A 16,661-nucleotide genomic window follows, 5' to 3' on the forward strand; every position below is an offset into this window, starting at 1 on the left:
ATTCTATACATTACTCCATGCTCATCAAGATAAGTGTACTCTTAATCCCCTTCGCCTGTTTCACCACCCTCCACCCATCTCCCCTGTGGTAACCACCAGTTTGTTCTCTGTATTTTGTTCTCTGTATTTAAGAGTCTGTTTTGTTTGTTTGTCTCTTCTTTGTTCCTGTGTTTTGTTTCTTAAATTCCACACGAGTGAAATCATAGGTATATGTCTTTCTTTGACTTATATCCCTTAGCATTATAGTCTCTAGATCTACCCATCTCGTTGCAAATGGCAAGATTTCTTTCTTTTTTTATGACACAAAATTCTATTGTGTTTATATACCACATCTTCTTATCCATTCGTCTATCAATGGGCACTTGATGGTTGCTTCCATAATTCGGCTTTTGTAACTAATGCTGTAATAAACACAGGGGTGCATTTATCTTTTCAAATTGGTGTTTTGATATTCTTTGGGTAAATACCCTGTAGTGGAATTACTGAATATTATGATTCAATTTTTAATTTTTTAAGGAACTTCCAGACTGTTTTCCACAGTGACTCCACCAGTTTGCATTCCCACCAACAGTGCAAGAGGGTTCCTTTTTCTCCACATCCTCACCAACACAACAATCTTGTGCTGTTGATTTTAGTCATTCTGACAGGTGTGAGGTGATCGCTCATTGTGGTTTAGATTTGCATTTCCCTGATATTTAGTGATGTTGAGCATCTTTTCAAATGTCTCTTGGCCATCTGTATGTCTTCTATGGAGAATGTCTGGTTCATGTCTTCTGCCCATTTTTAATTGGGTTATTTGTGTTTTTGGTGTTGAGTTGTGTAAATTCTTTATATATTTTGAATCCTAACCCTTTGTCAGATGTGTCATTTGCAAATATCTTCTTCCATTCAGTGGGTTGCCTTTTAATTTTGTTGTTTCTTCTGCTGTGCAGAAACTTTTTATTTTGTTGTAGTCCCAGTAGTTTTGGGGTTTGTTTTTTGTGTTTTATTTTTTTTGCTTTTGTTTCCCTTATTTAGGAGGCATATCTAAAAAAATGATGCTGTAGCCATTGTTGGAGAAATTACTGCCTGTGCTCTCTTCTAGGATTTTTATGATTTCAGATCTCACATTTAGGTCTTTAATACATTTTGAGTTAATTTTTGTGTATAAGAGAGTGGTCTAGTTTCACTCTTTTGCATATAGCTGTCCAGTTTTCCCAAGACCATTTGTTGAACAAACTGCATATTCTTCCCTCTTTTGTTGTAGATTAATTGACCATATAATCATGGATTTATACTTGAGCTCTCTTTTCTGTTCCATTGAGCCATATGTCTTTTTTTGTGCCAGTACCATACTGTTTTGATTACTATAGCTTTGGAGTGTATCTTGAAATCTGGGATTGTGGTACCTCCAGTTTTGTTTTCCTTTTCTTTTTCTTTTCCTTTTTAAGTTTATGTATTTATTTTGAGAGAGAAAGAGTACAAGTGGGGAAGGGACAGAGAGAGAAGAAGAGAGAATCCCAAGCAGGCTCGATGTGGGACTCGATCTCATGAAGTGTGAGATCATGACCTGAACCGATACCAAAAGTCAGACCCTTAACTGACTGAGACACCCAGGTGCCCCTCATTTTTCTTTTTCAAGATTGCTTTGGTTATTTGGGTTTTTGGTATATCCATACAAATTTTAGGATTATTTGTTTTAGTTCTGTGAAAAATGCTCTTGGTATTTTGATAGGGATTGCATTAAAATTCTGTAGATTGCTTTGGTTCCTATGGAAATTTTAACAATGTTTGTTCTTCCAGTCTGTGAGCATGGAATAACTTTCCATTTGTGTCATCTTCAATTTCTTTCATCAGTGTTTTATAGTTTTTAGAGTACAAGTTCTTCACCTCTTTCGTTTAAGTTTATTCCTAGATATTATTTTTGGTGTAATTGTTAATAGGAATGTTTTCTTATTTTCTCTTTCTTCTGTTTCATTATTAGTGTGCAGAAATGCAACAGATTCCTGTATATTGATTTTTTTTTAATGTTCATTTTTTGAGAGAGAACGTGCATGTGCACATGAGTGATGGAGGGGCAGAGAGAGAGGGAAACACACAATTGAAGCAGGCTCCAGGCTGTGAGCTATCAGGACAGAGCCGGATGCGGGGCTCAAGCTCAGGAATCGAACCAGGAGATCATGACCTGAGCCGAAGTCGGACACTTAACCGACTGAGCACCACCAGGTGCCCTTTCTGTATGTTGATTTTGTAACTTGCAACCTTACTGAATTCATTTATCAGTTCTAGTTGTTTTTGGGTGGAGTCTTTAGGGTTTTCTATATGTATAGCATTATGTCATTTGCAAATAGTTTTATTTCTTCCTTACCAATTTGGAAGCCTTATTTCTTCTTGTCTGATTGCTGTGGCTTGGACTTCTAGCACTATGTTGAATAAAAATGGAGAGTGGACATCCTTTTCTTGTTCCCGATACTAAGGAAAAAGCTCTGTTTTTCCCCATTGAGTATGATGTTAGCTGTGGATTTTTCATAATATGGGCTTTATTATGTTGAGGTATATTCCCTCTATCCCTACTTTGTTGAGGGTTTTTATCAAGAATCGATGTTGTACTTTGTAGAATGTTTTTTCTGCATCTATTGAAATGATAATATGATTAAAAAAATTTTTAAAAAAAAATTTTTTTTAACGTTTTTTATTTATTTTTGAGACAGAGAGAGACAGAGTATGAACGGGGAGGGGCAAAGAGAGAGGGAGACACAGAATCGGAAGCAGGCTCCAGGCTCTGAGCTGTCAGCACAGAGCCCGACGTGGGGCTCGAACTCATGGACCGCGAGATCGTGACCTGGCTGAAGTCGGACGCTTAAACGACTGAGCCACCCAGGCGCCCCCAAAAAATTTTTTTTTAATGTTTTATTTATTTTTGAGACAGAAAGAGACAGAGCATGAACGGGGGAGGGTCAGAGAGAGGGAGACACAGAATCTGGAACAGGCTCCAGGCTCTGAGCTGTCAGCACAGAGCCCGACACGGGGCTTGAACTCATGGACCGCGAGATCATGACCTGAGCCGAAGTTGGCCACTTAACCGACTGAGCCACCCAGGCATGCCAATGATTATGTGATTTTTATCTTTTCTCTTGTTGATGTATCATATTGATTGATTTGTGAATATTGAACCACCCTTGCATCCCAGGAATAAATCCCACCTGATCATGGTGAATGATATTTTTTAATTTATTGTTAGATTTGGTTTGCTAATATTTTGTTGAGGATTTTTACATCTATGTTCATTAGAGATAATTGGCTTGTAGTTCTTTTTCTTCTTTTTTTTTTTTTTTTGTAGTGTCTTTGTCTGAGTTTGGTATCAGGGTAATGTAATGCTGGTCTCACAGAATGAATCTGGAGGTTTTCCTTCCTCTTCTGTTTTTTGGGATAGTTTGAGAAGAATAGGTGTTAACTCCTCTTTAAATGTTTGGTAGAATTCTCTTGGGAAGCCATCTGGTCCTGGACTTTTGTTTGTTGGGAGTTTTTTGATTACTGATTTAATTTCATTGCTAGTAATCAGTCTATTCAAATTTTCTGTTTGAATTTCTCTTTCTTCAGTTTTGGGAAGTTTTAGGTTTCTAGGAATTTATCCATGTCTTCCAGGCTAATACACTTTAATGAAGATAAATAAGAACATAAAGTAGTGCATGGTGACTACCAAGTGGAGTTTAGCAAAAGAACTAAACTGTTATGGTTAATTTTTTAGTTTACCTCTCACTGTGACCTTGGACAAGTTACCTAACCTCTCTGTGCTTTCATTCTTTATTTGTAAATTGGGAATATTAATAAAACCTATTGCATAGGGTTTGAGGATTAAATGAGTTACCATAGATAATACCCTTAAAACGTGGGTACACACATAGTAAATACCTATAAAGTTATTAGCGTTTATTTATGTATACTTTTGTTATTACTGGTAAAATACTGACACATAGCTGTGTCCGCATTTTTCTTTATTTGGGAGAAGTTATGGGGTTTCGGGCTGGTGGAGAAAAGGGAGGTAAATCTGCATCTTCACCATTTCATAACCTAATGATTATGTTGCTTTGCTTTGGGGTTCATTCATCTTTTAGAAATATACCAATTTTACAAGATTGAGCCTAGTTCCTCATTTGGCTTTCCTTGCCCCATACAGACTTATTTTAACATGGCTTGTAGTGACTTTTACACAGTGATTTCAGCAAATCAGGTAAGTTGGTGATCTTATATGCTTTTTTTTCTTCATTTTTTTTTTTTTTTAATGTTTATTTTTGAGAGAGAGAGAGAGGGAGAGAGAGACAGCACAAGCAGGGGAGGGGCAGAGAGAGAGAGGGAGGGAGAGATACAGGCAGAGAGACACAGAATCTGAAATAGGTCCAGATTGTGAGCTATGAGCAAAGAGCCTGATGCGGGGTTCCAACTCACTAACCGTGAGATCATGACCTGAGCCGAAGTTAGACGCTTAACCGGTTGAGCCGCCCAGGCGCCCTATCCTATTTTTAATCAGGGTGCATCTCTTTATTTATTTATTTTTCAGTTTTGACACTATTCATCCAGTGCTTCTAATTTCATTGGCACATTATATTTTGGGGGCAACATACTGTTTTCCCTTAGATCATTTCTGCTTTGCATTCAATGGTACTTTGAAACTAATCCTCTGAACACTTGGGTTTTAATCAAGTCTCTCTCGATTAGCTTTAGCCTCTAGCAGTTTATAGCGTCTCTCTGGGCCTTGGTTTTTGCTTTATTAATTGAAAGGATGAGGCTTCCACTTTTAACATTTTATGATTTTAGGAGATGAGAAGAAAAAATAGCTTCTGACTTGGTGTATAGAAGTTTGCCGATGTGCAAGATAAGATATTGTGGAGGTTTCTCTGGGTTCCTTGTGAACTGCTCTTTGGATGAGGGAGGAGCCAAAAATGCAAAGCTCAAAACATTGCCTCACTTGGGGAGACCAGTATAGTAGTTTAAATTGTCCTGCCGGCTCAAGATAGGAGCTCCACTGTTAAAATGATGATGTTCTACTTCATCAGTGGAAGGGAAGACGTGAAATATGTTCTAGGGAATTTATAGTACTGAACATAGGTATGATGGGAATGTTATCAATTAAGTACCAGATGAAAATACATGTTTAGTAGTTTCAGAGGATAGAGAGGAATTAAAGTTGGAGAGGAAGTGGAGATAGCCTGATAAAAGTCAGGAAGGAGGCCTGTCTTGTTTACAAGGAGGTGGAAACCAGTTCCTATCCCTCATTAACTGTAGACCTCATCTTGAGGAGCTTTAAGCTTGCCTTTGGGGTGGGAATGGGTATATGGAGGAGACTGGGGAAGGGTACAGGCTGTAGACCATCTTATCTTTTTTTTCATATATTTTGTGTTTTAGAATAGTTTTAGATTTATTGAAAAATTGTGAAGATAGTACAGAGTTCCCATACACCCACATCCAGTTTCCCCTATTAACATCTCACATCTTAACCAATGTTGATACGTTATTAACTGGGATCCATATTTTATTCAGATTCCCTTAGTGTTTACCTAATTCCTTCTTGTTTTACAGGATCCCATCTAAAATGCCATATTACATGTGGTTGTTGTAACTCTTCAGGCTCCCTCGGGCTCTGATAGTTTCAAAGATTTTCTTTGTTTTTGATGGCCTTGACAGTGTTCAGGAGTACTGGTCACATATTTTGGAGGATATCCCTCTTACAATTTGTCTGATGTTTTCCTCATGTTTAGACTGGAGTTACGGATGTTTGGGAGGTATGAGTGTTTGCCACATTTTTTTTTCAACGTTTTTTTATTTATTTTTGGGACCGAGAGAGACAGAGCATGAACGGGGGAGGGGCAGAGAGAGAGGGAGACACAGAACGGAAACAGGCTCCAGGCTCCGAGCCATCAGCCCAGAGCCTGACGCGGGGCTCGAACTCACGGACCTTGAGATCGTGACCTGGCTGAAGTCGGATGCTTAACCGACTGCGCCACCCAGGCGCCCCTGCCACATTTTTATCACATACTAAGTGTACATAGTATTAGCATCATTTATCACTGTTGATGCTGACCTTGATCATTTAGCTGAGTTTGTATTTGCCAGGTTTCTCTACCTCAGGGTTACTCAACCCACCCCCACCCCCATCCCTTTCCATACTGTAAGAAGTGAAGGAAATGACAATGCACAGCCCACACATAAGGAGGAAGGAGTTATGCTCCACCTTCTAGAGAGCAGAATACTACATAATTTTTTTGGAATTCCTCTGCGTGGGAGATCCCATTCCTGTTGTAATGTCTCCTTCGTTTCTTGAGGCTCTGTAAATATCTGCATTGGGATTGTCTTTAGACCCTGCCTTTGGGGGGAATGTAAGCTCAATTCCTATTCCCTAATTCTGTCCAGAATGTCTGGTGTGTGCTGATGTCAAGCACGTAATTTCATTTCATAATTAGAAAGGAAAGGCAAATGGGGCCCCTGGGTGACTCAGTTGGTTGAGTGTCTGACTCTTGATTTTGGCTCAGGTTATGATCCCACGGTTGTGGGATTGAGCCCGTTTTGGGCTCCGTGCTGAGCATGGAGCCTGCTTGAGGTTCATATTCTCTCTCTCTCTCTCTCTCTCTCTCTCTCTCTCTCTCTCTCTCTCTCTCTCTCTCTCTCTCTCTCTCTTTCTCTCTCTCTCTCTCTTTCTCTCTCTCTTTCTCTCTCTTTCTTCTCTCTCTCTCTCTCTCTCTCTCTCTCTGTCTTCCCCTCTGCCCCCTCCCCCTCCCTCGTGCTCTTTCTTTCAAAAAATTAAATAAAATAAAAAAATTTTTAAAAAGACATGTCTAGGGGAGCTTGGGTGGCTCAGTTGGTTGAGTGTCTGACTTTGGCTCAAGTCATGATCTCACCATTTGTGAGTTCGAGCCGTATGTCAGGCTCTGTGCTGACAGTGCAGAACCTGCTTCAGATTCTGTCTCTCTGCCCCTCCCCCTGCTTGCGCTCTGTCTCTCTCAAAAATAAATAAACATTAAAAAAAAAAAAAAGACCTATATCTAGGGTACCTGCTGGCTCAGTCAGCTAAGCATCTAACTTTGGCTGAGGTCATGATCTCGCAGTTCATGAATTTGAGCCCTGCATCAGGCTCTGTGCTGACAGCTCAGAGCCTGGAGCCTGCTTCAGATTCTGTGTCTCCCTCTCTCTCTCTGCCCCTCCCCCACTCACGCTCTGTCTCTCTCTCAAAAATGAATAAACTTAAAAAATTTTTTTTAAATACGTATGTCTGATTGAGGTGTCCTATAAAACTCATTTATACTAGAGTATCAGCACGCACATAGGACTAATAGGAATTGTGTTCCAATTTTGGAAATTGAGAGGAAGTTAGAGTAGGAGAGGAATTTGGAAAAGCACTGGACTAGGATAATTAGATAATAGTTAATATTTATTGTGCAGCGGGTACCAGGTAGTATTGTAGTTGTTCTACATTTAGTCCTTGTGTCAGTCCTATGAGGTAGGTGTGACGATTTCCATCATTTTTAAACATGAGGAACATGAGACCTAGAAGGGGTAAATAACCTACTCAAGGTCACACAGCTAGGAAATGGCAGAGACTCCTAGTTGCCTACCCAGTATTCATCCCTTTCTTCCTTAGTCAGTGGAACCCTGTATTGCCAAATGTGGCAATGTGCCCACCTAGGAAACTTCTCCCAGCCTACTAATGAAATGCAAGTAAAAGTCTATTGGGGTTTCTAGGAAAGTGCTTTCAAGGGGACTTGGCTGTACAGAATATCCTTTTTTGCCCTTCCTTCCCTCTCCTACCAGGAATAAGGAGGTGTAGCTCACAGCAGCCATCCCAGGCCATGAGGTTACCTTGAGGATGGAAGTCATGCACTGAGAATGGTGGAGCAGAAAAATCAATGGAATCTTAGTTCTTGGTGATAACAGAGTCATCATATGTGCTTTTTGATCGCCTGCCTCCTCCTTTATTTGAGAAAACATAAACTGTCTGGTTAAAGCCACTATTATCTTAGGCCTGTACAACTAGTAGCTGAATGCAATTCCTGACCGATGAAAATTCTAACTTGATTTTATTTTCTCTTCTTACCACGAGGCTTAACGCATTTTAATAATAGGAAGTTACCTTAGGGTACCTAGATTCTTGTTGCTGTTTTGTTCTTTATTATAATGTGACCTTGGATATATCATTTGGAGCCACCCCCCTCCTTTTGCATCTTTTGAATGGGAATTGTTCATTCTCTAACTACTTTATAAGTTTATTATAGGGAACATGTTTGTGAACTTCCAAGTTGTCTTGTGTGATGTATAGTTCTTAAAGAGGGTCATGGTCTTCCTAGGACATTCTATAAGAAACCTATAGAATCTGAAAGCAATTTTCTAATGTTGTCATTTTGCTTATTGCCAGGTTTGAATATTTCTCAGGGAATAAATAAATGGAAGCTGCGAAGGGAGGTGATTTTGTCCCTACTCTGATACCTATGAGTAGCTTAACAATTGCATTACTGATGAGCCCTATATTTTGTGCCAGGGCTGCCGCTTAGGATGCAGAGTTCATTTGTGTTTGATATAGCTGCTTTTATTGTACTGGAGCATTGTTTCCTGAAGATGCATTAATCAAGGAATCAGTATACTGGAAGGTAACTAAATGCTTTTGCTCTGAGAGCTAGCCAAGAACAAGGGGCGCAGAAGGAAATGTTTGCATAACATGGGGAGAATTTTTCTAGCAATAAAAATCATCATTTCCAGATAGTTCTTTGAAACTATTACAGGGGTGTTCACAAAAAACTGGAAGGCCTCCAGCATGGGGCCACCCATGTAAATGATCCCTTTTTTGTCACTACACCCCTTGTTTCTTTATTTCCCCACAAGAACTCCCCGCACCCCACAGACTGGAGATAACTGGAGCTATCTGGGATTGAAAGTACATTTGTGTTACTCAGTTGAAGTATAACTATTGCCAGTGGAGGGTGTGGTTTGGAAGTAGAATTCATTTGGAATAAGAATTGCATTTGAATATTACTCTTAATTAGATGCTTAATAACCTGAAATGCCTAGTATCAGAAACATTTCACCTCCTGTACTGTTCTATTCCTGTTTCTTCTTAGAAAATTTCTTGAGATATTCAACTTTGTAACATGGTATGGAGTATTTTTCACATTTCGGTAGCAATGGTGCTTCTCAAACTTTAATATACCATATGCCTACAAGTCACCTGGAGATCTTAACAAATGTGATGCCTAATTTAATAGGTTTGGGATGGAGCCTGAGATTTCTGCATTTCTAACTCCAGGTGATGCTGCTGCTGCTGTTGGTCCCTGGACCACATTTTGAGTAACAATGCCCACAGTTACCTCCGCACCTCAGTGCTGGGGCTCTTAACACTGTCTGGGCATCAGAATCAGGTGGAGAGCTTTAAAAAAGACATATGCACCTGACCCCATTGTCAGATTTCCTGATTAATTCCTTCTGGAATAGTTGGGAGTTTTGAAGTTTTGAAGGTGAGACTCACTGGCTTAGTGTCCTATTAAAGAATGTGATGTTGAATGGTTTCAGTGTGATTTCTTGTAACTTGAATTGTTACATGTTTTCCTCATACGTAATTCATGTTGTGATGACTTGTAGTCAAACAGAATCCACCATGCATTTTATATAGGGATTTTATTTAATCCTGTGTTATCTTGTAGAATAACGAGGCTGCACATAAAGAATGTTGTAAGACACTATCGTTGAAGTAACGGGAAAGCAATATATGTGATAGTTATGTTTCTTAGAGTGCAAGAAATAGAGGTCTGTTTGGCTAAACACAGCTGATGACGGCTTATTATAAGGATACATAGGTAAGTTAGTTGGAAGACCAAGGAAATAGCTTCAGCAGTCCTTTGTGAATAAGAGTAGCTCTGGGAAACGGATAGTAAACAGCTACTCCAGAGAACATTTCTTTGTGAGTTGGGATAACTGTTACTCGTATGTCAGTGACACCACCATTTTTGTGACATAGTTTACTTCTGTCTACTTCCATGGTTTCTGAAGTTACTGAATAACTGGCTCTCTCTTGTTTTTCTTACAGTCAGCCTCTTCAAGAAAGAGGCTTTAAGTAAGTTGGCCAGCCACTGTCCTGCACCCTTGTGGGCAGGGTTCTCAGGCCACATTACTTCAGAGACGCAGGGCAAACTATAGATAGCTACCTTTTTGGACCCATCCCCGATCCCTTATCCTAGGAACTTGAGGGGTATATACGGTAGGGCCTGGAGTACCTGCAGAGGAGAGTTGAGAATCACCTGCAGCTGCTTCTATCAGGCCTTTGGATCTGGGGGATGTTAAGAGGTTTATTAGAATGAAGAGGGTAAAATTGGCAGACTCCATGTATGCTTTGACTTCTAGTAATGAGTTCCACGAGGGGAGAGACTTAACGTTTTTTCATTGTTATGGCCTCATAACTCAGAACAGTGACTGGCACATATATTCAATACATAGCTGCAAAATAGAATAGAATTGAACTCTTAGGAAATGATTTAATGCATTTATTATTTAATTACATTTCATTTTGAGCAAATCCTTTTATACCCAATGATAGAAAGTAAATTCCTACTCTGTCCATGGCCTATCCTATTGAGAAGAGACTGTAGGCCCTGACGCTAAAGATCTTCATGTTTTCCTGTTTCCTTTCTGGTTTAAGAGCTTTGGTATCATCCGTAAGGCTGGTACCAGGCTTTGGGCTGAAAAGGAAGCAAATGGATGTTAAGTCCAGAGCTGGGAGTCCTTCCGAATGGCCTCCCTTCTGGGTCTCCTAGGCCGCCGAGGGGTCTTGAACTCTCGGGCACGGTGGGTGGGCGTGGCAGGGCCTCCGCAGGGGGTTGTGGGTTCTCTGGCCAATCGGCTGCTTCCGGCAGACGGCGCCGCCATCTTGGGTCCCGATTGAACCCGCTTTTAAAGTTCAAACATAGATTTGGATACTTGACCAAGAAAAGGAGGCTAGTTTTCAGGTAAGGAGGGCAACACTGGGAAGATCGGGGTCGCTATTACTTGCAGCAGCTGCCGCTTCTTAAGTTCCAAACCCCGTGTACGTAGGGAATGCTGTGGAGGATGTTAAAGATCTTTGAGGAAGGATTGACCGACCAGGCAACAGACAAATGGGATGTAGGGCATCAAAGCAAGCGTCAAGTCCAGCGTTGCGAACCTTCCCCAGCTTGTGAAAAGGAGGTAGCGATTTGACAACCTCTCTAGGAGAGGGGCAGTGATAATGAACCTTTAGTACTAAGCCTTCATGAGAGCATTTTGCTGTTAGTGTTAAATAGAATGATGAGTACTTAACGTAGTACTTGGAACAAACTTTTCCGTAGCTCCTTGAGCACAAGGGTTCTGTAAACTTCGGTTCACCGACAAGAGAGGAAGCGCTGAAATAAAACAAAAGCGTTTATTTGGGGTTTAAGAATTGCAGTTCAGGGAGCACAGGTTTGGATAGCAACCCAAAGTAAGAGGAGTGCAAGCCAGGGGTCTTTATTACCAATTTGTGGAAATGTTGGGAAACTTAACACAAATTGTTTTCCAAAAATTATTATTGGAAGGTATAATTACATTTTACAATTAGTTTTCTGGGCACATAGCAGTTAATTAATATTCTGAGTACAGTTATTAGGAAAATATTTTCTGCAGTGCCTTTTTTTTTTTTTTTTTTTTTTAATCAAGAGTATAGGTGTGGGCCACCTAGGTGGCTCAGGTTAAGCATCCAACTTCGACTCAGGTCATGATCTCGTGGTGTGAGTTCGAGGCCTGTATCGGGCTCTGTGCTGACAGCTCAGAGCCTGGAGCCTGCTTTGGATTCTGTGTTTCTGTCTCTCTCTGCCCCTCCCCCACTCATGCTCTGTCTGTCTGTCTCTCTCTCAAAATAATAAATAAACATTAAAACAATTAAAAAAAAGAATATAGGTGTAATAGTCTTGTGCTCAGTCATATGCTTTTTTTGCTCAGTTCAGTAGTCTAGTGTAGTTACTGTTTCAAAGAACAGGATGAGGTTTTAGTCCCTAAAATAGAGCCACTCATGTTCAGAGGTTTTACATAGGTTCACACTTTGCAGAATGGAATTTGGTACTAATCACCTCATAGGTTTCCAAAGAATGTTTAGTGATAATGAGGAATTAGGGGTTTTAATTCCAATATTCTTTAATTCTTTGCTCTTTTAATTGAAAACTAGATTTCTTAGTACTGTAGTAGGTTTTTTAAAAGTACCAACTTTCTAGCATGTTTGAGCAAAACATTTATCAGTCACTTGTTTAGTGCTTAATATGTGTCAGGAACTCATGGCAATCCTCCTAATAAACACAAAGGCAGATTCTGGGGTTTTTTTGTTTGTTGTTGTTTGTTTGTTTATTATTTTGAGATGGAAAGAGCACCATGGTGGGAGGGGCAGGGGCAGAGAGAGGGAGAGAGAGAATCCCAAGAGTCAGGGCTTGAGCTCACGAACCATGAGATCGTGACCCAAGCCAAAACCAAGAGTCGTAACCTACTGAGCCATCCAGGTACCCCAGATTCTGTTTTTAAAATGAGAAAAATGAGGCAAAGAAATTAAGTAGAACTAGGCTTTGAACCCCTGCAGTCTTTTTTCTCCTTTAATTTAAAATTTTATCAGGGCACCTGGGTACCTCAGTCGGTTAAATGTCTGACTTTGGTACAGGTCATGATCTCACGGTTTTTGAGTTCGAGCCCCATGTTGGGGTCTGTGCTGACAGCTTGGAGCCTGGAGCCTGCTTCGGATTCTGTGTCTCCCTCGCTCTCTGCTCCTCCCCCACTCGTGCTCTGTCTCTCTCTGTTTCTCAAAAATAAATAAACATTAAAAATTTTTAAAAAGTGTATATACAGTAACATTGACTTCTTTTTTGATGCATCCTTCTATGAGTTTTAGTACATGTATAGATTCTTGTGCCTACCACCAGTCAGGATACAGAACACTTTGATCACCTTGAAATTCCTGTGCGGCTCCTGGTAGTTAAACCTTCCCTACACTCCTAACCCCTGGCAACCACTGATGTATTCTTTGTCTCTTTTCCAGAATATGGTATCAATGGGATCATAAAGTATCTGACATTTAGGACTGGCTTCTTTCACTCCACACAGTGTTACAGAGATTCATTCATATTGTTACATCGTATCGATAGTTTCTTCCATTTTACTGCTGAGTAGAATTCTAGGAATGTACCACAGTTTATCCATTTACCTGATGAGGGATATTTAGGTTCTTTTTGGTTTTTGGAGATTATGAATAAGCTGCTTATAAATATTCACATATAGGTCTTTGTACAAATAAAAGTTTTTATTTCTCTGGTTTAAGTAGCTAGATATCAGTTTGCTAGGTCATATGGTAAGTGTATGTTAAGTTTGTAAGAAACTGCCAAACTGTTTTCGAGAGTGGTGCTATGCCAATTTGCATCATCACCATATGTATGAGAGTTCCATTTGCTCCACATCCTCATCAGCACTTGGTATTGTCAGGTTTTTCTTGTTTTAGCTATTCTGATAGATGTGTAGTGATATTTTATTGTGGCTTTAATGTGCATTTCCTTAATGGATAATGATGTTGAGCATCTTTTCATGTGGCTAATTGCTTATATATCATCTTTGGGAAAATGTTCTAATCTTTGCGCATTTTAAAATTAGGTTGGTTGTTTCCATAGTGTGGAGTTTTTAAGAGTTCTTCATATATTTTGTATTCATATCTTTTGTTGGATATGAAATTTGAAAATATTTCTCCTAGTCTGCAGCTTTTCTTTTTCCATTCTATTAACAGTGTCTTTAGCTCTGTGAATGTATTGAAAATAGCTGATTTGAAGTGTTGGTCTAGGAAGTTCAGTGTCTGTGCTTCTACAAGAACCATTTATATTGATTGCTTTTTTTCCCCAGTGTGTGGGCCATGCTTTCTTGTTTCTTTGCATCCCTTGTAATTTTTTGTTGAAAATTGGACATTTTTATTTATTTAAAAAAAATTTTTAAAGCATTTATTCGCTTTTGAAAGAGAGAGAGAGACAGAGTGCAAGCTGGAGAGGGACAGAAAGGGAGACACAGAATCTGAAGCAGGCTCCAGCCTCTGAGCTGTCAGCACAGAGCCCAACGTGGAGCTCAAACCCACGGACAGCAAGATCCTGACCTGAGCCGAAGTCGGACGCACAACCCACTGAGCCAACCAGGCGCCCTGAAAATTGGACATTTTGAATATTGCAGTGTAGCAACTCTGGAAATCAGATTCTTTTCCCACCCCAGTGTTTATTATTGATGCTTATTTCGGATGTTGTTTGTTTACTGACTTTTCTGAACTAATTTTGTGAAGTATGTATTCTTTGTGATGTGTGGCACTGAAGTCTCAGTTTCATTACCTTATTGGTCACCGATTAGATAGTTTCGTTAAATGTCTAGATCCCTCCTCTCCCCCACATCTCCCAGTCCTTTCCATGGGCTCTTTGTGTGTATGACAGCACATTTTCAACACTCAGCCATGCAGTTAGTGTACAACTTTGTTTAGCTTTCACTTCCTGCATGTGCAGAGCTGGGGATCAGCCAGAGAGAAGAGTTTAGGGCCTTCTCACATCTTTTCTGAGCATGCGCCCACCCTGGGAATGCACATGGCCTTCTAGATCCCCAGGAGTACGCAGGATCTTTTCAAAGCCCTCATTCCCCAAAGCATTTCATTCTCCGGGCTACATCTTTGGTTAGTATGTTGTTTCCCCAACTGTTATCAGTAGTCTCATGCAGCCGCAACTAATGTATGTATTTACCTGTAAATATTTAAAACAAATTCCTCCAGCTAGCCACTTTTTAGCACTTTGAAGAGAGTTCTGAGTTAAGCAAGGTAAAGGCAAGTCTTTTGTGCAAGTCTTCAAAGGCAGTCACCCAACATGTCAAAACAAATTGCAGTTGACCCTTGAGCAACACAGGTGTGGTTCTACTTGTACACAGATTTTTTTCTGATCAGTATAGTACTATAAAAGTATTTTCTCTATTTTCTTAATAACATTTTCTTTAGCTTACTTTATTATAAGAATACAGTATAGAGGCACCTGGGTGGCTCAGTCAGTTAAAAGTCTGACTTGATTTCTGTTCAGGTCATGGTCTCCCAGTTAGTGAGTTCGAGCCTCACGTCCGGCTCTGCGCAGACAGGGTGGAGCTGCTTGGGATTCTGTCTTCCTCTTCTCTGCCCCTCTCCCACTTGCTCTCTCTCAAAAATAAACATAAAAAAAAAAAAAAAGAATACAGTATATAATACAATATATGTTAATAGACTGTTTATGTCATAAGGCTTCTGGTCAACAGTAGGCTTTTAGTAGTTAAGTTTCAGGGGAGTCAAAAGTTCTTTGTGGATTTTTTTTTTTTAATGTGTATTTATTTTTGAGAGGCAGGGAGGGTCTGAAAGAGAGGGGCACACAGAATCTGTAGCAGGATCCAGGCTCAACTGTCAGTGCAGAGCCTGATGTGCGGCTCAAAATCACGGACTGAGATCATGACCTGACCTGAAGTCAGATGCTTTGCTGAGCTACCCAGGCGCCCCCATGTGGATTTTTGACTGCGTGGGGGTCGGCATCCTTAGCCCCCACATTGTTGAAGGGTCAACTGTATTACATCTCTTTGCTGAATGAAGTCTGTTCTACTCCTTTTTTTTTTTCCTCCCCTGGTACTAGGAAGGCAAGCTATTATTTTCAAGGCTACCACTAAGCTGGAGAATGGGGGTAGGGTGACGGTAGATTAAAATGCTACAAAGCTTATTACTGTAACTAAAATTCAGCTAGTTTTTAAGTGTTTCATTGGACTTAAGTGCAATAAGAGGTTACTGCAAGCTTTTGGTTGGTTTCCAGAAGGGTTGGTTCTGCTAGTTTCTGCCAGTTTTTTATTGATTTTACAGAGGACAGACTTTTGGAGGGAGGTCTTGACTCTGCCATTTTCATTGATGTTACTCAAATTTGGATTTAAACAAAATCTGAGATTGTCAGTGTTTTTATGAGCAAGTTAGCCCAAGTTTTCCCACTAAATACCAAATTAGAAGGTATGGATATTCTTACTCATTTTGAAGTGTCTATATATCCTACTGTAGCGTTATCAAAGTATTTCAGGAGCCTCATTTGTTTGGTTACAGTAATGGGGGGTCACAAGCCTCTATTTAATTTTTTTAAATGTTTATTTATTTTGAGAGAGAAAGAGCAGGGCAGGGGAATCCCAAGCAGGCTTCTGTGCTGTTCACACAGCACCTGATGCCAGGCTTGACCCCACAAACCATGAGATCATGACCTGAACTGAAATCAAGAGTCAGATGCTTAACTGACTGAGCCATGCTGGTGGCCCCAAGATCCTCCATTTTAAACCTTGCATAGGTAGCATGCTTTTCCAGGCCATAGACAACCTTTAATCTCTCTGTTGCTTTTTAAACCACGATTTCTAAAGGATATTTGGCCAGGGGAACTCCATATTCTCTTTGTTGTTAAAAGGGAAAGTAGTTGGGGCGCCTGGGTGGCTCAGTCGGTTAAGCATCCGACTTCAGCTCAGGTCACGATCTCCCAGTTTGTGAGTTCGAGCCCCACATCGGGCTGTGTGCTGTGCTCAGAGCCTGGAGCCTGCTTTGGATTCTGTGTCTCCTTCTCTCTCTGCCCGTCCCATGCTCATGCTGTCTCTCTCTGTCTCTCAATAATAAATAAATGTTAAAAAAT

The 16,661-nt window shown here is 40.2% G+C and overlaps 1 protein-coding gene across 3 annotated transcripts in view; it reads left to right on the forward strand.

Moving 5' to 3' along the window:
* SH3D19 (SH3 domain containing 19) overlaps positions 1 to 16,661 on the forward strand; it is a 186,401-nt gene that overhangs the window by 4,511 nt on the left and 165,229 nt on the right. Inside the window, exon 1 of one of the 3 annotated variants that reach the window (XM_047856845.1) lies at positions 10,879 to 10,961. The exons of the other annotated variants lie outside the window; for them this stretch is intronic. The gene's annotated coding sequence lies outside the window, so the exon portion shown is untranslated. Of the gene's footprint in view, positions 1 to 10,878; positions 10,962 to 16,661 lie in introns of those variants that run through there. 3 annotated transcript variants of the gene reach the window in all.

Source organism: Prionailurus viverrinus, chromosome B1 (assembly GCF_022837055.1).
Source record: "Prionailurus viverrinus isolate Anna chromosome B1, UM_Priviv_1.0, whole genome shotgun sequence".
Lineage (NCBI taxonomy): Eukaryota > Metazoa > Chordata > Mammalia > Carnivora > Felidae > Prionailurus > Prionailurus viverrinus.